Here is a 21,732-nt window from a genome sequence, read left to right on the forward strand (position 1 = left end):
ATGTTGCATAGGATTGCGTCCAGGTGGGCTTTGAATATCTCCAATTACCTATCAAGATTTTACAAAATCAAAAAGAAAACAGTCTTGGATTATTTTTTTTTTTTAAAGTATTTTATGCTTCTTACTCATTGAATTGCCAAGAAACACGAGTGAATTTACCTTTTGTGAGAATGCATAAGATACAAACAAGAATACTCTAGCAAGTTGCACATGCTAAACACTACTCTGAGTAGATTGCTGGCTGCTTGCCATTCAGACATGTAAAGGCACTGAGACTGTGAAATAAATAATCTTAATAATTTTATCAGGCATTTTATGTTGCAGCATGTTTGAAAACACAGAATGAAAGTAGATTAATGGGTCTTTTTATCTAGCTGTTTTTAAAATAATTGCAGCCTAAGCCAAGTAAAATGAAGGTTCCCTCTTAGAAATCTATGCTAACCCAATCATTTACCCACTGCTGTTCTTAACAAGATCAACAGTGAGTCATAGCTATTCTTCCCTCTCCAAATTAGCAGTGGTATCTATGTACAACACTTGTACACAACTGGAGATATTGGGGTCAGTTTTTAATTCTTGGTCAGATTTCTCCGTGGTGCTTTATAGTCAGACCAATAAGAACAATGGCATTTGAATACATCATAAGCAAACGTTAAAAGTATATCAGAGTGGGTCTGGCAATTAAATGTGAATGTAACTGTGAATCAAATGTGCATCTTCATATACAACTGACCCATTACATAATAATACCATGAGACGGAAGACTTTGTCACAAGAATAATGAACATTGACTGTTGTTTAAACTACTGCATCTGCATTGCTTTGTAAACTGTCCCAAGGGGTGGACCAGAGACTGAAATAAATGTCTGTGTATGATACTTGCCTTGCTCAAGGTAGGCCATGCTTATGTTCCAGAGAGAATGTAGGAAAACTTTACAGTACCACTTAATTGCAGCCCTGCCAAGTCAAGGCTCCAGCTATCCCATCAGCCTTTGCCATGATAAGCTGAAGCAGAAGAGCTAAGGATGGGTTTGCCCTGCAGAATACTTGGAGTCCATTCTAAACTCTGGCATTACCTGGATCTTGGACAATCTGAGCTGGGGCTAAATGCAGGCTGCTGTCCCAGACACCATGTTACAGGTCTACCAAGCATCCTGAAATTCATACTGCAGCTACAGGGTAGACACAACTTGTGAAGTTTGAATGTGACCCAAAGAATAGAGGAGTAAACCACTAATTTAAAAGTCCAGAATATATTGTAACATGATGGAAAATGATAAGGGCAACTTGGGCCTTCATTTTTCATCTTTTTTGCTCTCTTCATTCTTGTACATTTGGGGTTTTTTTATGATTTTCCTTCAGTTAAGAGTATCACTTTGTTTAACCTCACACAGATATTTACTTTGCTTAGTAAATCAGAAGTAACTTAATAGTCTAAGTCTACTTTCATTTAATTTGACTTGAAATTAATTACTTCATGACAACCTCAATAGGTACAGAGTAGAGAAATCTAAGTCAAGATGACGCCTACTCATTTGTTATTGCTTCATATTGCACAATGTTTCAGAATTCGCATTCAGACAAAATAACCTTCCATTTCGTTTTGGTAGCTTGCTACATTCACTTTCACTGATGCAAATGTCTCTGTAAGATCACAACATCACAGACTCATTCAGGTTGGGAGGGACCTCAGAGAGGTCTCTAGGGCAGCCTCCTGCTCAAAGCAGGGTCAACACTGGCTTCAAATCAGGTTGTCCAGTTCCACAGCCTGTCTAGTTTACCAGTTCCAACGAAAAGTTATCCCCATGGAGACATTTTTTTCCTTATATCTGGTTAGAATATCCCTGTTTCAATTTATTATCATTGTTTGTCATTCTCCCACTGTGCAGCTCAGCCTTGCTCTGTCTTCACAGTAACCTCCTTGTAGGTATTGGAATGTTGCTATTAAATGCTGTCTCGTGTGCAGGCTGAACCCACCCAGTTCCCTCAACCGCTCCTCACTGGGTAAATGCTCCAGCTTCCAGCCATCTTGGTGACTCTCTTCTGAACTTGCTGCAGGTTATCAATGTCTTTCTTGTATTGGAGGCCCATAACTGGATGTACTGTTCCAGATGTAAGCTAAGGACTGTTGATTAAAGGAGTATAATCAATTCCTATGGCTATGCTCCTACTGATACAGGCCAGTATTTGGTTAGCCTTCAGCCAATAAGCAGGACAAACCTCTTGCTCACAAAGGCTAAATCTAGGTAAGATACTTATGTGCAGTTACATCATGTGAAATCTTGCTTGTGCATATACCTGTTCTCTGGCTAACCAGAAGGAATCAAAACTTTCAACATGATACAATATTCACTTTTTTTTTTTTCCTTTGGTAAGAGTAAATGAAAACCTTTTCAAACTCATACTCTAAGAAGTAGCACTAATGTACCAAAATTGGCTATGTTTTATTTTCTATTTTTTGCTAATTAAAGCCTTACTTTTCCAGACATGCTACAATGTAAGTCATTAATACAGGAGAGACATGGACTCTACTTCGCTTGGCAAGTCTCAGGGTGTAAAACTCCTTAACTGTATTTTACACCTACAGTCTTCAAGCCTTGGCAGACAGTTTACAATGGGGAGATCTGAAAGTAGGTAAAAATTCTGGCATTAGACTAGAGTGTAGTGTTTAAAGCTCAGATCCACCGGCAAGCTGAAACATGGTTTAAGAAGGATAACTTTGTTGTTTTTACTCACAATGCCCCATAGAGCGCATGCCAACACATATAGAGCCAAATTCTGCTGTCAACTATACCAAAGTAAATCCAGAAGTACTTCAATGAAGTTCATTGAATTACACTACATTCATGTTTATGTTCAGAAGAAAAATGCTCAATTTCTAAGACAAGCTGGTCACAAGGTCTTATGAACACACAGCCTTTCAAAGCCTAGAGATTTATCAAAAAGGTAGGTCTTGCAGAGTGCTGCAAGAGTTCCTGGGTCGGGGCCTAGACTGCAGATTATCAAGTTGCCATCTGTGAGGTAAGGCAGAACAATTATGCCCGTTCAGAACTTTAGCCAACCTTGGCTGTAGCATGACACACCACAGTTTAAGCCTTTCTCATGTTGGATCTGACATGTGAGGGGTTGGCTGAGAGCATTCACAGAGACAGATACAAACAGCTATGGACCCGAATTTAGCGTGCACAAACTTCTTATGCCACAGTGGCTTTATCATGCCTCTGAGTCCTGAATTTTGTCCTCTGGAGATAAATTGTCTCAACTCAGAGTGGTGTATTTTTATCTCTAGGTCTCCCATGAGAAGGTGTGTAACCCCTGAGCTATATAGGTCGTAGTGTGTAGCTACACTAACTGTAAAAAGGTGATGAAGAAGGGATGCTGTTAAATTTATCACCCAGAGAAGGAAATAACTTCATGTTTTACAAGGATGAAGGGCATTTGATTCAGCTGAGTGTTGCTGACTTGTCTGTGCAGATTTGTTCTACTCCCTGCCCAGATCTGGCCCAGCAGTACTCAGTCCATGCTGTCTCAAACCCACTGCTTGTGTCCCCAAATAAGACCCTGTGCTGATTTACCAGCACTCCTAGAAGTGCCGGGGGCTCTTTCCTGTCTTGGCCTATCACATTCCATTCCTCCCTACCCATGGGAGGTTGTGGCACGCAGATCTCCCCCACCCCAAGATGTCCCCCTATCCTTATCTCGCTGTTGACCATCATATGCACGGCATACACAGAGATCAGGCCAATCATAACAGCGTCTCTTTTGAATGTGTTTTAGGCAATATACTCTCACGATGATTGTCACAAAAGTCTCCGACCAGCAAAAGCGGACAGCTAGGGAATCATGGACAGATGAGAAGACAGGGGTGCCAGGAAGAAGCAGACTGCTGCACAATCCTTGTCAGAGACACTTTGCACTGAATCCCCTTTGTCCCAAATACCGTTCACTGACTTGCAACAACCCAGGTGGCAAACACTGGAATCTTTTGCCCAAGGGCATCCAAGCCCACGCTGCCTGGATAGCGTGCTCATCACCAGACAGTAGGCTGGGCTGGGCTGGGGAAAGCGAAGGCTCTCCAACAACACTAATGAACTTGTGCTTGTAGGCAGCCAGGAAAGAATAATCCTCAATCCAGCCCAGCCACTAACAAGGATGGGGACTTCAATGTCCTAGCCTCAATGCCTGAGGCTTCACCTCCAGATGATACCAATATCCATTTGCATCAGCAGACCAGTAAGCAGGAACCAGAGCCCAGGGCTCTCCCTTAGATGAGTAGCCTAACCACCAGCCTACAGAAATGCTCTCCTCTTAGTGCTTTCTTTCTCTCTGTTTACACTGCCCTTTACGCAGTAGAAATGCTTTAACAGGAGGGGCAGAGCTCACTATTTGAGTGATTCACTACCCTGCACAGGCAACATTCTCATGGATCTTTCAGTTCAGGCACAGTCCCAAAAATACAAGCAATATAATGTACTACTCACAGCTATATCACGTCAAGCTGCTTTCTCAGCACATCTTATTGATAGTAACAACAAGGAAGATTTTTTTTTTTTTTTTTTTTTTTTTTTGAGTAGGCTGCAGTAGGAGGGGATGTTGTTGATAACTTCTCATTTGAGCCAAGGTGTTAAACTGTCCTGGAGACTTTAACAAGAAGCAGCGTTAGTGAACCTGTCCTACTTTCAAGGGCAGCAGGAGCTGCACATATGGCTGCTGGTATCAAAGGGCACACGTCTCTGTTTGAACTTTGGTCCAAGACAAGTCCAGCTCAGAAAATTGCCATTAATTAACCTCTGTCTGCAGTAAGACAGCTGAGCTCATCTAAAACACCCGTGCAATCAAAACACCTCCCAGAGGGGTGGTTCAACTTCTTCATCTCCCTGCTTTGGCTCCATCAGGTTGGGACCTGTTTGTAGGTGCAGTGTCCTGCCCTATTCTTTGTGCCAGCTCAGACTTATTGGTGAGCCAGTTCAGCTCATAAAACCAGCTGAAAAATATTAATTCTTTTGCTGACTGAGTTTTGTGTTACTTCAGAAGCTGAATTAGCTTTTCACGGGGGATCCAGTGAAAGGCAGAGCTGTTAGAAGTGAGAAGTGTCCTATGTGGCTGGGTGCAGAGGAAGGAGCAGTGGAGCAAAGGGAATAGGGAATTTGGTGCTTTGGAATAACCGCAGCATTCCTGAAAGGGTTTCATTCAACTGGGTGCTTAAATTGAGAGTTTTTGCAGAAATAAAATAGTGCATCACAATCTTTCTGAATGAAAGTTATAAAGTAATGGAAAGGGTTAATCAATCATTAACAAAAAAGTCAGGCCAGAACCAGCAACAAAGATGTTATGGGAAGATCTAATGCAATACCTTCAGTGATATAAGGCTTCATATCAAAGACAGACCTAAATAAATTGAGTTTGTACATATCCCATGCCTCCAACCTTCCTTCATCTTACCCTGATGGGAGACAAAAGTCAAGAAAAAAACCCAACCTGTTCAAGATGAAACAAAAAAACCTCTTAAGAACTGCACAGTTAAGTGCAGTTGTGTTGGCTGGCTAGCAGTAACCCTATGAATTAGATAAGGGCACATTTACACTGTAAAAGCCTCTATTCAGTGCAAAAGAATGCAATAGTGAGCTTCTGTCTGAAGCCAAAAAGCTAATGTGTAAAGCTTTTTGAATCCGAAGAGTCCTGTGTTACTAATAGGATCTGCAAAATGCAGCTGTCAAGTGTCTGAATTCTTGAGGTATCCAAAAGATCATTCTATGCAGCAGCAGTGTTACAGCATCAATAAGAGCCTGTACTGAACTGGAAAACCATCAGTGTGACTCAGCACCCATGCCATTCTATCTTAGATGTGCTATCTCCTGGAGAAGAGAAAACCTTTTGAGGTAAATCAACTGGGGCTTGTCTCAAATAACCTTTTTCTTGGTTTGGGGTTGTTTTTTTTTTACCTCCCTGTTATGTCTGCTAGAAACCTGAGCTCAGTGTGCTACTGAAGCTACAAAAGATCTTGCAGAATTGAGTAGGGACTTAGGATTACACTTTAGGCATGGCTGCCACATAAAACCCTGCTAAAGTAGTCACAAACCTATAACAATCCAATAAAATTCTTGCAAAATGAAAGGGCTAGCAATGTCAATGCATTTCATCTTCAGGAATTTGTCACTGAGTGAACTGTTTAGGGATCTGCTAAGCAGCGTTTGGCATGGTTCCACAACCTCTCATTCCCAGAGTGGAATGCTGCCAGTCTGCAGAGTCCTGGGCAGCATCTTTGACTCAGATCTCAGTCAAGACCCTACATCCAATCAGTGTCTAAATATTACACTTGGTCTTGCCCAGCATCTCAAAGCCTTTGACATTTTCATCATTCGGGTGCTCCTAATTTTTTGTCTGGAGGACAAAAGCATCCTTTTCTTTGTCCTTTGTAATTGCAGTCTCTTCCTCATTAAGCATCTTCTGATGCTCCTACACAGAGAAGTTCCCTAATCTCCTCCTTTGGTCACATCATACTTCTCTTTGCATTTCACCAGTCATTAAGTTCCATGTCCCATCTACCTTCTCTCATTCAGTATTGAAAACAAGGGGTCAGCTCTTTCCATCAGCCACCCCATGATTATTTATATTATAGTCTAGCTTTTGAAGCAAGCGCCCTTTCTGTTTTCTTCCATTCTGCTTTGAGGATTGCTCTGTACTAACCGGCAAAGCTGTGCTACTACTGTCCTTCAGTTCCTCAGTTCTTGACTAGTGTGAAGCCTATGCAAAACTTGACAAGTTCTAAGGTGCCAGCACCAAGGACTGCACATCGATAGGACTGACAGTGTGAGATTTGCTTACCCAAACAGTGTCATTTTAGGCATTGTGCACTTTCCTCTGCTGCTCCAGAGTGTGGTGGGTTGACCCTGGCTGAGGGCCAGGTGCCCACCAGAGCTGGTCTATCACTCCCCTGATTCATTAGACAGGGGAGAAAAGGTACAATGAAAGAAAACTTACAGGTCGAGATAAGGACAGGGAAAGATCATTCTCTAATTATCATCACGAGCAAAACAGACTGAACTTAGAGAGGGAATTCATCTTATTTATTACTAAGCAAAACAGAGTAGAGGAATGAGAAATAAAACCAAATCTTAAAAACACCTCCCCCCACCCCTCCCATCTTCCCGGGCTCAACTTCACTCCCGGCTTCAACCTCTGCCCCCGCCAGCGGCACAGGGGGACGGGGAGTGGGGGTTACGGGCAGTTCCTCACGCGGTGTTTCTGCCGCTTCTTCATCCTCAGGGGGAGGACTCATTGTTCCCCCGCTCCAGCGTGGGGTCCCTCTCACGGGAGACAGTCCTTCACGGCCTTCTCCAACGTGAGTCTCCTCCACGGGGTGCAGACCTTCAGGAGCAAACTGCTCCAGCGTGGGTCCCCCACGGGGTCACAAGTCCTGTCAGCCAACCTGCTCTGGCGTGGGCTCCTCTCTCCACGGATCCACAGGTCCTGCCAGGAGCTTGCTCCAGCGCGGGCTTCCCACGGGGCCACAGCCTCCTTCAGGTGTCTCCACCTGCTCCGGCGTGGGGTCCTCCACGGGCTGCAGGTGGAATCGCTACACCCCCTCATCCTCCCTCCATGGGCTGCAGGGCGACAGCCTGCTTCACCATGGTCTTCACCACGGGCTGCAGGGGAATCTTGCTCCGGCGCCTGGAGCACCTCCTCCCCCTCCTTCTTCACTGACCTTGGTGTCCGCAGATGTTCTTACATCTTCTCACTCCTCTCTCTGGCTGCAAAAGCGCTCTCTAACTGTTTTTCTCTTTCTTAAATATGTTATCACAGAGGCGCTGATTGGCTTGGCCTTGGCCAGCGGCGGGTCCGTCTTGGAGCCGGCTGGCATTGGCTCTATCAGACACAGGGGCAGCTTCTAGCAGCTTCTCACAGAAGCCACCCCTGTAGCCCCCCCCGCTACCAAAACCTTGCCACGCAAAACCAACACACAGAGAGATGCCAGAGTCCCCCTAAGTTCTATGTCAACCCTGCGCAGTTACCTTGGGTGGTGGAAGGCATCCTAAATGACACTGGACACCGTCATTTAGGCAACTGAACCCCTCTTATATTGTCTTGTTTCCTTATATCGCCTTCCCTGCCATTATCCACAACTGTAATATAATTTTTTGGGAGGGAGTGAAATGCAGCAGCAACTACCCATGAGAACTAAAATTCCTGTACAATAATGCACACAAAAAGGATGTGATGAAGGCTGCTAATTAAAGCCAGGTGCTCCAGCAGGAGCATGAGTAGTGGTTGGGATGTGAAAACTGTGGGCAAGAAGTGGAACACTCACCTCTCCGTGGACAAGCAAGATGTTGCAAGAGAGCCCTGGGCTTTTGTGGCTGTAATCTACTGCCCTTCTGTTGATAGTGTGTTTCTTCAATAAAAATTAGGCACAATCTTCACATCAGCTGTTTCCTGCCTCTAGTACACTAATCACTAGGAGCGTACTACAGGTCACGCTAGTACAATATAATATGAATGTTCATTAGGGATTTCATTCCAGACTGTGCTCATTTTGTGTGCATCCTAAGCATGATCATTTTTGCACAATATTATAACTAAGTTTTCATTGGCAGGAAAAACAAGCAGCATAAGTCTATTTGAACAAGTGTTTACAGAAAATAGCCTCTAAATGTGTAAATGTGGATTCAGAATTAAAACCTGATTTTTAAGAGTTAAAATAATTCAGTCATAATTCAGTCAGAAACTATATAAACTTTACCTTTCCAAGCAAAGAAATTGAAAATGCACACTAATAGCAGTGCACTGAAATTTACAGGTTTTTCACCTATTTTGTAATCAAACACTCTTTGAAGGCTAATTGTTGTACGTTTGATGTAGGTGTTGATTTTGTTGAAACTGTATGTACAGCCAGTGCAAACAGTCCAATAACCCTGAGCCTTTATTTGGCTCCATAACCATTTTAATGGCTTTTTCCACATTTATTGCTGGCAACATCATAGCTGCACAGAAGTTGAGCTGTACTTTTTGTGTTGGTTTTGTTCTTGATTTATGGGCAAGCTTTTTAATTGAAGTTTTAAGAACACACTGTGCATTCAGAACTTTTGTAAATAGAAGATGCATTTGAGAAGATGTTAATATAGTTTACACTGTGGAACCTAGATACTCACTGTCTGGTATGTAGAGCACTTGCACTGAAATAATGAAAGTAATCAGAATATTTGCAACTCTCTATTACGTGTTCGTATAATTTGAGCATCAAGACTATTAGAGGATGTCTTATGGTCTCAGATAGAATGAGCCTCTTTCACTCCCTTTGTCTCTAAGTATTCAGGTTTTTGCCTCACTACTGCTTCATTCATCTCACAGATATATTTCATCTTTCCTTACCAGAACATATTAATGGAGTTTTCCTGAAGGTCAGCCAAAGAGACAGACTGTGACACAGATTTCCAATATGCTGTAGGAAAATGAGAAAGGGATATGTGTGAAAACAGTACAATACCCTTCCTGTATTTTCCAAGTTGCACTACAAACTAGACCACGAGCAGAATATTTGTTTTAACTTTTTTTTTTTAATGGAAAAGATAATACATTATAAAGAAAACTATTCTGGGTAATAAAATTATTTTTTAAAGGAACATAAACAACATCAAAGGGATGCCATAGAAAAATAAAGATCACAGAATTAAAACTTCACTGTTCACAATGAGCCATTTTTCTGTGAACAGTTACTAGTTTGCATATAGATCTGAACTGTGCATCGGTAGGTGCAATCCATATCTTTTTACACTTTGCATTTTGCTATTTTTCACTATTAACACCAGATGAGCCTCACCAGAGGAGGATTGGTTTGTAGGATCAAAGATGTAGTAGTCTGCAGTAAAATGCTGAAGGAAATTTTGGGTGACTAGTAATTTTTACACAATCAAGGTTGTTGCTTGGTTTTGAGGTTTCTTATGCTCATTCTAATAACACAGATGCAATTTTACTTATAAATGGACACAAATATTTAGATTCAATATTAGCACTGTAGTAAGGTTTGCGTCAGCCTTTTATAGCTTCTATCCAAATATCAGCCTTTTTGCCAAACAGAAGTGCATGGAACGCAATTTAAAAAAAAAAAAACACAAAAAAAACCAAAAAAAACCCCACAACACTGTTTTCTATTGTCTTTTCCCCATAATCTTCCTTGACAAAGAAAATGGTATTTTGAGATAGTGTCTTCTCCTGTAGCTCTTACGCAAGACTGCCCTATGAGTTAGGACATATAATCAACAGATACCCACCCATGCAAGGACACCAAACACATGCAAAATCTCATTGTCTAATGCATGGTGTTGTTACCATAAGTATGTAGGACATCCCAAAGACCTCAGTCACAACAGCTGGTGCTCTTCCTTTAAGAACACACAAAAGCTTCCACATGTGGGAATAGACACCAATAGCCAAGCATGGGTATAATAACAAACAACAATATTAGAAATAACATTATGCATAATAGAAGTCAGGATTTTTACTGCCTTTTTGCAGGTGCAAATCCAGAAGGCCGGGGCTGTGGAAACCAGTTGCCAAGAACCAGCCAGTGGACGGGCAGCTGAGCTGGGAACAAGCTCCAGACCTGTGCTCTGCCACTCCTGTCACGGTGGCTCTGCTGCATTCGGCTTAGCCTTCGTGGCAGAGGAACTGGTGAGATTCAGCAGGCTCCCCAGTCCCTCCCTCCTCTGATGAACACCATTAAAATACCAACAGACACTGATTGTCTTTTGAATGGCAACCGCGAGGTATAACTGGAGAGGAGCATATGGCAAAACTGTTTTGAAACTTTCCTGAACTTTGAAGGCGAGATGTAAATTCAAACTGTGGTCAAAGCCACAGCTGCCTAGCAAAAACTCTGAAAGGAGCAAGCTTTCTGTTTGAAGAACCTATTTTCGATTCCCTGTGACAGCTACAGCTGACCTCCTCAAATAATATTGTATCAATTTAAAGTATGTGTGGTGTCATTCCAAGGAAACTGTGGCAAATGTGGTGAGCTTCCTAGGAAGTGCACGATGTAGGAAAGGTCGCAAATGGTATGCAAATCTGACAACTGCTTGCTGGATTATTCCTCTTTAGTGTGCATGTTTCTTTACAAGATAAATCGCTTCGATGTAGGAGAAACACACACTGACATCATAAAATTGCGATACAAGCAGCATGTAGTCTGGCCAAGCTAGAGTTGCTTTTTAATTGCTTGTGCTAAAATCCCAATGACATACAAAATTTCCAAGTAAAACCAGAAAAAAATGCCTAAAAATCCCATCACCTCCTCTCTTCATTGAACAGCATTTTCAGTGTTTTTCAAATGAAATAAGCAAAGGAAGATGCTACACTGACAGATTTTTGAAGACCTGAGAAGAAATGACAGGGCTATATTCTGTATGAGTGATTTTTCTCCGGTCATTTTGATATAGAATGAATTACTTAAAGTCAAATGGAATTTATTTTGGAAGAAATTCCCCAAAAGCACTTATACTAAATGCTTGTTTGTCATAGAGTTTACAAGTGAATGGGGAGAAAGGGACGTGATAGAAAGTTAGTCCAATATAAAACACAATGTAGATATTCACAAACATGATACATAACACATAAAATAACATAACTCATGTTATGAAATTATATATTTAAAAACCAATAAAAATTAAAAATCTGGCTGTGCAATTTTAATTTGATCCCATGTATTGACTTTCAGATTTTACTTACATTACTTTTCCTCCCATATCTTTTGCCTGTAGAAGAATCCTGCTTTCTTTTTGCAGGAGGGGAGGTGATTCAAAGTGTCACAGGTGAAGGCATCTCATATGTAGAGCTCTCTGCATCATTTTTCATCAACAAGAAGATGGACAGGGGAATAAGCCAGAAGTGTTGAGATCAGCAAAAGAAGGTCCTGTGACTAAGGGAGTTACGTGTTCCCCAAGAGAACAGTTTTCCATCCTTGCCTCTGCCAAAGGATTGCTGAGTAATGTTTATAGCCAAGCACTAAAGCTCAGATGAGATTTAGATGTTACTGCTGACACTGAAAAGACTATTAGGCATGTGGCTTCAGGAGAGAAAATGTAAGTTAGGTCCCCATTTTCCCTCCGGTCCCTGTAGAATTGGGAGCCTGAGGCAGCTGGGAGCAGGTGTTACAACACCAAACATGCAGAATGGAAATAAATCATTAGGAAGCACTGAATAGAGGGGTCAGTCTGCATTCCTTTCCTTTCTGGATGAGGTGGCTCCCCAAGACTGGGATCCATAGCCCAGAATCCTATTCCACTGCTTGACTTGTTCCACTCAGCAAACACCTAAGCTGCAGGGTAGTGCTCATATTCTCTAAAATGCTATGGTGACTAGGATGCTTACTCAAAAAACAGAAGCTATATTTTTGAGGCTTTTGTCAGCACAGCACAACTCAAATTTATATAATAATTTCTCAGGAGAGAAAAACAGTCTACCATTAGCTTATGAAACAAATAGACATTTATAACCAATACATGCCTGGCTGGTCGACCCCATCAATGACATTTCTTCCTTTGTGACTCAGTACTGACCTTCATTTGTTTTGTCCTCTTTTTCTCCCACTTTCTTTGCCTTACCCCAGTGTCTTTGCCCAGTCAGTTCCAGGTTCCAGGATCCACGTCAGTCCATTCCTACATTTGATCCAGTAATTCATATGTCCAGACTTCTTGGCCAGCTACTACCCAGGCATCGGTTTCCTGCTAAAACGTTACCAGCCTCTGCTTGCAATGTGTCCCTTAAACTCCTTTATTTGTTCCCTTCCCAGGTTAGCTGTCTCTTCAACTTCTGTAACATACATCTTCCTTCTCCATGTTGTCTGTGCCCTACTGAGAGGGGACATGAGGCGCAAAAAAGAGACATCCTCTGAGTTCTCATGGCCAAATATTTCCTCATAAGTATTTGGAATCATTGTGACTTTTTTTGGTAATATTTTTAAACTATTGCATTTTCAGCAGCCTGAAATTCCTTTTTCTGTGGTTTTGAAGCATTTTTTCAGCTTCTTTATGTATGTTTTGGATTTGGGGGATTTGAGAGGAGAAGGGTGTGTTAGCATCTTCCCAGAACAAGTATTTTAATCATCGTGAGCATACAAGTAAATGGGAGCCAGAAACAAAGAGAAAATAAATGCTACAATTCATGCTGCAATTTTTCAAAAATAGCTATGTCACAGTGAAGAAATTCCATGCATTCTGACCCACTAAGTGCGTGTTTCTGTGCCTATGGTTTTCAGTAGTAGATATTGTCAAGCAACCATACGGTCAACCTCCAAATGAGGCACATAGTGACAGAGTTCATGGAAATGCATACTTGAGAAATTCTATGTAGTCAGGCATCAGTAAATCCAGAGCATCACTGCACCTGCAGTGGCGGACACTGTCTACTTCACTATCACGAATACAGAACAAAACAATGCATGCAGAACAAGAAATTACTTATCATAGTCAGCCATTTCCAAAATTAACAGGTCATATGCTGTGTTGTCATGTTTTCACAACTCGAGAGAACCCATCCTTCCACAAAATGTCCGAGCTCTAAGAAAAGGAGAAGGACGGTACATCTTTGCCTCAGAGTAGCAAACCATACTGCAGTAATTTCAAGGAACAAACACAGACAATCCTCTGCTATCTCACTTGCCTCAACTGCTTCTAAGTTAGGTTGAGGGAAGAAGGCTACAAGATGGGACCTGCCCAGTATTGAACAGTATTTCTAGTAGCATGTTTTCCTTATCCTTTCATCCTTGCTTGACCTGAGAACATACTGCAATGAAGATTTGCTTCTGGGTGTTCATCTCAAATTTTGTTTCTAGCACTACCTTACACATTGCAAATTATATTACAGGAAATGTAAAACATTTCTGCAGTGTAATCTTTTAAGTGTTCTCCCAAGAAAAATAGTTCAATGGATATTTATTTAACATCTGGCACATTTAATCTTTCTGAGGATTCATCATGTGAAGCAATATATTACAGAACCTTTCTATTTTGTGTCTTTCACTGATTACCTGCTACTGGGCACTCTTGGAAACAGAACATTGCAATCAGAGATCAAACAATATTTTATATGTATAGAATTGGATTATTAAATTAATGTAATTCTGTTGTTCACCTACAAAAAGTGGGTTGCTCTGCAATTCATAGATGGAAACAGGATGGTAAAGAAATCTCAGTAAACTGAGATAAAATAGATTTACAGAACAAAGCTGGCATGAAAACCATTTTCTTTTACTTCAATGGCAGCATATGACACCTTTCTAAAGATATTCTAAGAATATTGTCATTACATAAACCACATACTTTTTACTGTACTATTGAGTAATTAGTTATAGAAAACTCGATTGTGCCAGCATTGAATAAACACTGAAAATGCAGCTACCCATCCAAAGGAAGCAAATGAACTGTTCAGCAATTTAAATAGTTCAGGAAAGAGATTTCTAACAGATCTTCAGATTGATGGCCTTTTTAAGGGAGGCATATGCATTGGCACTGTGCCAAAGAGATGTTAGATGTATTAGGTAACATGAAATAATTATCACACATACACAAAGCAAAAAATGTAACCCCGTCCTTGAAAAATTATTCTTCTGCTTGTGTAGCTATATACCTGCTCAAGAAAAGCAGCCAAATTTCAAGCTGTACATGAGGATTAAAATGATTAACTTAATGGTTATGATTATTCTTAAGGTCTGATATTTTTACTGCAGGGCTTAGAAAGCACAGTCGTGTGTATCTCTTGCATTCTATGGCTGGTTATACATGAGAGCAATGTAAAATCCATTAAATTTCAAGGTCATCTTGGGGCTGCAGCTGTAAGAGTGTCATTGATTAACATTCCAGGGAAATTCTCAGTTTGGAAGGCAAAACAACAATAATAAATATGTAAGCACATATATCTATACAAAAGCTCCAGTTGGAGCCTTGCATATAACATCTTGAGGTATAGCTTCATCCTAAGGTCTGAAACTAGGTTTGCACACAGATGAGCAAATGACGTATGGATGTCTGTTCTCAGCTTGAGCACAAAATTTGGCTCCTAATCACTATTTATCTGCCTTATGTTCCATTGTGTCACTGAAAAGGAAGAGAGAAAGAAATTAATAATTTTTAAAAAATACATATTCACACCTTCTTGTGCAACTGGTGCTGTATGTGTTCCTTATACCAGTAATTTCACTAAACTGTATTTGGAAAAAGACAGCAATTAGACTTCAAGGCACATCTCTGCAAGTCATATGGTTTTAGCATAATTTTAGAGGCTTTAAAAAAAAAAAGATAAAAATAACAGCTCAGATATTTCTGGCAATACATTATTAGAAAAAAAAAAACAAACAAACAACTTTTGTGTTGTGGTCCCAGTAAGGAATCTCTGTTAGAATGCTTGAACTTTATTATACCATGTGGCCCAGCAGTGTCTGTCGAATGATGACCAGACACCCCAGCAGACTTAATGATTTAGTGGACTACCCCCATCCGGCGTTTAATCTCCCAGCATACCCTTCCTGGACAGTAGCTCCTGATGATATTTAAACTGAGACTTTTGGTCTGAAAGTAGCAGTTCTACCTGACAAAAGAAATCCTCCCTCCTGATTGAATCAATAAGATCTGTGTTAAGTGACGGCTTGTCTTATCTGGCAGTTTCTCATTGAATATCTTGCTGGTCCCTCCCAGAAAACATAGAAATATTCTGGCAAAGGAATGGGACTGAAAAGAGGGTTCTTTGTTCCCTGAGTTTCTGTACAGCTTGACAGGGAAGATATAAAGATATCCGTAGGTCACTGAAGGTTAGTATTTCCTCTGGCAATATTGATTTGACAAATGAAGAGAAAACAAACACCCCAACCATAGGAACAGAATGGCAGGATCATTGCAAATCCAGAAGCAGACAACACTAATAAACAATTGAAGGTAAGCTTTCAGCGGTATCCAAAGCAGCATCCGACTGAGGTCCTGGATGAAAACTTTCTCTGGAGATTTATGTAGGACAAAGAGCTTTTCTGTTCTTTCTTCGGGCACCTGATGCTAAATCCAGATGGCTGACTCCTGGTATTGGACACAGTGGCTGCCCACTCATTTGTTGTGCAAATATTTTCCCTCAGCCAAAAGTAAGCCCATTTTGGTATTACTGAACACAGATCGAGGGAGCAAGCAGCCACATTACTTGTTCAGTCATTCACTTATTCATCTGAGTAAGTTAAGAAAACAAACCCATCAAATTTTCCTCTGTCTAATCAATAGACAGGCAAGATAGTCAAATGGTTTTAAATAAGATAAAAGCTATACCCATATTAAAGAGGACATTTCTTTTAAAGGTTTTCAGGTTTTTTTCCATTTCTTTGGGGTTTTGTTGGGGATTTTTTCCCTCCCAAATAAAGGGTGCTGCACTGTCTGTACTCTCTATAAAATGATTAGGCGGAGTTATTATTCTTATCTGAAACCCATAAAACCAGCCCTCCTTTATTTAAGATAATAGCTGTCTCATCAGGTTTCATTCTACTTCAACTGAATTTATTGTAAAATAATTGTAAGAAGGTGTACTTTTCTAACTTGCCACAAGTTATAAAGAGAAGAACAAAGATTGGATATAGGTCCTGTCCCTACCTCAGGACTGCTTAGCCCATACATGATGGCCACTCTCTAATCCTACATTCCACAGATTCATGGTTAAAAGACAGAAAAGACTAAATCTCTCACTATGCAGAGCTAGAACACATAGGAAAGTGATGGTTATGAGGAAGAAACAATCATCTCCCATGACTTCAGGTAGAGGTGGGGGGAATATTCCCTGCTTCATCGTCCTTCTTATTTTGCCTTGCCCTGTTTTTCATGATCTCCGTTCCTTTTGCCTCCTCTTTTGCTGTAGTTTTCAAGTCCTCTTTTGATCTCTTTTTTTACTTTTTTTCCCTCCATCCCTGTTATCTGCTCTCTGTCTTGAATATTTGACTCACATAATTATGGATATCTGAATACAGTTAGATTTGAAACCCATCCAGAATGGAGCTCCAGCAGGTCATTGCAAGTGTCACTTTAGCAGTCATAGCATGCAGCTAGAGAAGATTTAAGAGCTGTGACAGTTGGTCACAATCCAGTGTTTCAGTGTGGACAGTTGGTCACATAATCTGCCAATGATATGTGTGTGTACTCTCTCTGACTTCCCTAATGAGTTTAAATCCAGAGAATGGACCTGAAGCTTTCAAATTAATTGAATTAATATTCAGTATATGGACTGGTCATCCACGGATTCATCTAATCCCTGCTGAACTAGCAAATGTTCTCTGTATCCACAGTGTGTGTGGCAGCAGTGGCCAGCAGTTTACTACCTATGGTGTAAAGAAGTATTTTCATCCTTTTACCTATTTTAAAACAGTCTCCTACTGGTTCCTTTGAAAGTCCTCTGGTTCATACATAGCACTGTCACATCTTCACTATTTTCATAATTCTGTGAAACTTTTTCAGCTGACCCTCCGAGCTATCCCCTCTCCAAACTGAAGAGTCCCAGACTTTCTAGTCTCTCCTCACTTGATCTGTTATTAAACAATGGGCAATGAGAAAACCTGATGGCAAACTCAGATGGCAAAGACATCAGTGTGCCTGAAAGGTCCTGGGAAAGGAAAGGGTTTTGAGAAATCCCCAGTTATTTCCCTGAACCGTGCTTCTTTTCCAAGCTTGGGTGAGCAAGGACTGCTTGGTCACTAACAGTCCAAAAACAGGTTAAGAGCTTTCTGATTCTTTAGATTTTTTCATTCCTCTTTCTAACATATTCTGCTAAGGGATGTGATGTCAGGGTCTGGAGGACACCAATACGCCTTACATGCCCTGACCACCCTGCCCACAGCCCAGGATCCCATTTCATCCCCTGGGGCTGTCAGTCCTTGCTCCAGTGACGCCCCAGCAGTGCTGGGCTCCAGGTCCCCACAGTCCTGCCCTGACCTGCCATGGGCCCCGCTCATCTGGACTCTGACCCACAGACTGACACACAGCTTGACCTCAGACCCACCTCATCACCATGGATCCACCGGTGATCACTGGCCCTGATCCTGACTCTGTTGTGCCGCTTGACTTCCTGGCTTCCAGACGTGGGACCTGCCCTGTCCCCACACACTTGCCTGATGACCTAGGCTCTGCGCTGAAGCTGGATGCCACCTCTGGGTCTGCCCTGCTCCCTGGCTAGTGGTGGGACACCAGCCACTGGTCCCTGCCCAGCTGGCCGTGGCATTGCACTCAGCTGCCGGCTCTCCAGCCCTCAGGGAGCAGCCAGCCCTAGTTGCACCCTGATGTGAAAGGTAGAGAAGTCCATGATTAACTTCCCAAGGCATGAAAAAGTGTACAAAGCACCAAAATTATCTTTAATCTGCCTTTGTGCTGCTGCACATGACAATCAACCTGGAGGCAAAAGGGTACAAACAAGAAGGACAGGAGATGCCAGAGAGAAAGTGGATGGGCAAGAAATGCCTTACCCCCTCTTTGCCTGTTGGGCTTCAGAATACTTCAAAATTCTATGTACCAAATGGAGCTAAATACTGACATTTCAAACCAGCTCCTTCACAGAATTTTTTATAGACATGCCTTCAACACTTTTTACTCTGCCTTCAGTATCCCTATATTCTAATATTTTTAATGAGGCTGAAAAAAAGAATAATTAATAGGGACAAAAAAAATCCTCTGTTATTGCTTAATATCTATCAGGATGGATAGAAGTTGCTTTTGTAACAGCTAATAGCAGACATGAAAACAACTGGCAGTCCAGTCAAAACTCAGAATCCTATGCCCTCTGCTATAGGACTAAGTCAGGATGTCCAGCACGTGCAGAAAAGAGTACCTTTTTTAAAAAAAAAAATCCTAATTTTTGGTGTGCTTTACTGTTATCAATGCTACTATGGCACTAAGATGTCAGTTTTGTACGTCTGTAACTAAAACCATCATTACAGCTTGTTACTGGGCCATTGTAATCAAAGGAAATATGAAGACTTGAAAATGAATCCCAAATGAATGGATTCATTCATTTGAAAAAAAAATCCAAATCAAACATCCCAGCTGTTTGAATCCCAAATATTTCCTGAGATACATGGTTGCTGGAAGCACTTGGAAGTCTTAATTAAAACTTTGTTTACAGACTGAACTCTGATTCTTAGAACTGCTGGCTACCGTAGACAAATTATCTGGACTGATGAGGCAAAACAGAAAGTTAGAGAAATCATCTGGATTCAGAGTTTTTAATATTTCTGTGGAAAGTGTGGATTTGTCAGATAACCATATTTGGGAATGCTGTTTAAAACGGCTAAGAATGTTAAGAAAGTTATGGTAATATTAGGTCAAAGCTAAATAGATGAAAGAATATCCATTGGCACATGTACCAAGAACTGCATCAGATGACCAACTCAGGAAAGCACTGCTGTATCAGTGCCACTTCACATTCCTCAATGCTTTTCTTTACAAATGTGAGGGCTCAGAAGTACATGGGTTTGTCTGGATGTTTTTGTGTTTGGTTTTCTGGTTGGTTTTTTTTCACAGAAGGCTTAATTTCTAAAATATTCACCTAATGTCAGATAAAGTTAACAGAAGTCATCCATGAAAAAAATGCCTGACCACAATTCAATGGCAATTTCTTAAAGAAGCGGCTGGCAGCTGCATAAAGATGTGGCTGTCTCTGCAAGTGCTGTGGAACCCCAGCCCCCCCCCCCCCCCCCCCCCCCCCCCGAGGGGTGTCAGTGGGCTAGGTTTGTTGTGGTCTCAGCAGAAAGAGATACCGCCACCAAACCCTGGGTGCCACTGGCGATGCTCCTGAAGGGTTTTCACACTTCAAATAATAGAGTCCTTTACTAAGATAATTCACATACTGCTTATGTCAAAAGCACTGAGTATTTGATTAGAAATTAAGACAGCCATGAGTCTCAAGTGAGTCTCTAGGATCAGCCCTATCAGCACAACCAAGAAACTTCATCCCTTTCTCGTGCCAGTGGGGGCCACATCTCTGCCCAGACCCCACATCCTCCATGCCAGGCTCCACTTTGCCCATTATCAAGTCTTCTCTTGTCAAACAGCTCAACTGAAGGAGTCTTCATGGCTCTCCTACTTGCCTCCCTCCAGAGTATGACAGTGGCCAGCCCAACACAGAATTTTGTTCTCTTGTGTACTGCAGAGGCAGGGAAGTCCTCTGCTTGCTGGGTGTCAAGCCAGTGGTAACACTGAACAGTGATACTGCCAGCCTATCCAACTATACTGTGAACTGGATCAATTTTGTTCACATTTTACAGGAAATTACTGTAATAACTAGATTCAAGAAAGTGATTCTCAGGGGTTGGTACTGTGACCGGCACTGTTTAACATCTTTGTCGGTGACATGGACAGTGGGATCGAGTGCACCCGCAGCAAGTTTGCCGACGACACCAAGCTGTGTGGTGCAGTCAGCACGCTGGAAGGAAGGGATGCCATCCAGAGGGACCTTGACAGGCTGGAGAGGTGGGCCTGTGTGAACCGCATGAAGTTCAACAAGGCCAAGTGCAAGGTCCTGCACGTGGGTCGGTGCCATCCCAAGCACAACTACAGGCTGGGCAGAGAATGGATTGAAAGCAGCCCTGAGGAGAAGGGCTTGGGGGTGTTGGTTGATGAGAAGCTCAACATGAGCTGGCAGTGTGCGCTTGCAGCCCACAAAGCCACCCCTGTCCTGGGCTGCATCAAAAGAGGTGTGACCAGCAGGTCGAGGAAGGTGATCCTGCCCCTCTACTCGCTCTTGTGAGACCCCACCTGGAGTACTGCGTCCAGCTCTGGGGGCCCCAGTACAGGAAGGACATGGAGCTGTTGGAGTGAGTCCAGAGGAGGGCCATGAAGCTGATCAGAGGGCTGGAGCACCTCTCCTATGAGGACAGGCTGAGAGAGTTGGGATTGTTCAGCCTGGAGAAAAGGCGGCTCCAGCAAGACATAATTGCAGCCTTTTGGTACCTAGAGACGGCCTACAGGAAAGATGGTGAGGGACTGTTTATCAGGGAGTGTCATGATAGGGCACGGGGTAATGGGTTTAAGCTAAAGGAGGGTCGATTTAGATTAGATGTTAGGAAGAAATTCTTTACTATGAGGTTGGTGAGGCACTGGAACAGGTTACCCAGAGAGGTTCTGGAGGCCCCATCCCTGGAAGTGTTTAAGGCCAGGTTGGATGGGGCTTTGGGCAACCTGGAGGGTGTCCCTGCCCATGGCAGGGGGGTTGGAACTAGATGATCTTTGAGCGCCCTTTCAACTCAAATCATTCTGTGATTCTATGATTCTATGAAAATACATTATTTTGACCAAAGAAAAACATTCATTTCTACAGGATCAGACATCTCATGTTTACAATTTCTTCGCTTCAAAAAATTACAAATGTACAAGTTAAAATGACAAGGTAAAAAAATAATAATTTCAGCAGGACTGAAACTAAATATTTTGGAACAATTTGTTTAACACACAAAAAGCTCAAATTCATTCCTTCTTCCTTATTTGGAAGGTAACAAAATATTGAAAAGTAGGACTGCCTATGGTACTGAAGTTCAACGTTTCATACAGGTCTAACAGGCTAAAACACCATGCAGCAAGCAGGCTATCAGGAGGGTTGTTTACTCTTTGGTATGCCACAGTTTTGCCAGAGGACAGGATTTTCTTTTGTGACTGTATGATTAGGCGTATCTTTGGCTAACTTTGCTGTCCTTAACAAGTAAACATAACTACCAGAAACATCAAACCTACAGCA

At 41.9% G+C, this 21,732-nt stretch overlaps 1 long non-coding RNA gene across 1 annotated transcript in view; it reads right to left on the reverse strand.

Moving 5' to 3' along the window:
• Positions 1-21,732, reverse strand: part of LOC142602043 (uncharacterized) — a 135,821-nt gene that overhangs the window by 31,675 nt on the left and 82,414 nt on the right. The window contains exons 14-15 of the long non-coding RNA XR_012835677.1: positions 11,722-12,845; positions 9,370-9,439 (exon numbers count right to left, since the gene is read on the reverse strand). This is a non-coding gene — a long non-coding RNA (uncharacterized LOC142602043). The remainder of the gene's footprint in view (positions 1-9,369; positions 9,440-11,721; positions 12,846-21,732) is intronic.

This window comes from Balearica regulorum, chromosome 5 (genome assembly GCF_011004875.1).
Source record: "Balearica regulorum gibbericeps isolate bBalReg1 chromosome 5, bBalReg1.pri, whole genome shotgun sequence".
NCBI classification, from domain to species: domain Eukaryota; kingdom Metazoa; phylum Chordata; class Aves; order Gruiformes; family Gruidae; genus Balearica; species Balearica regulorum.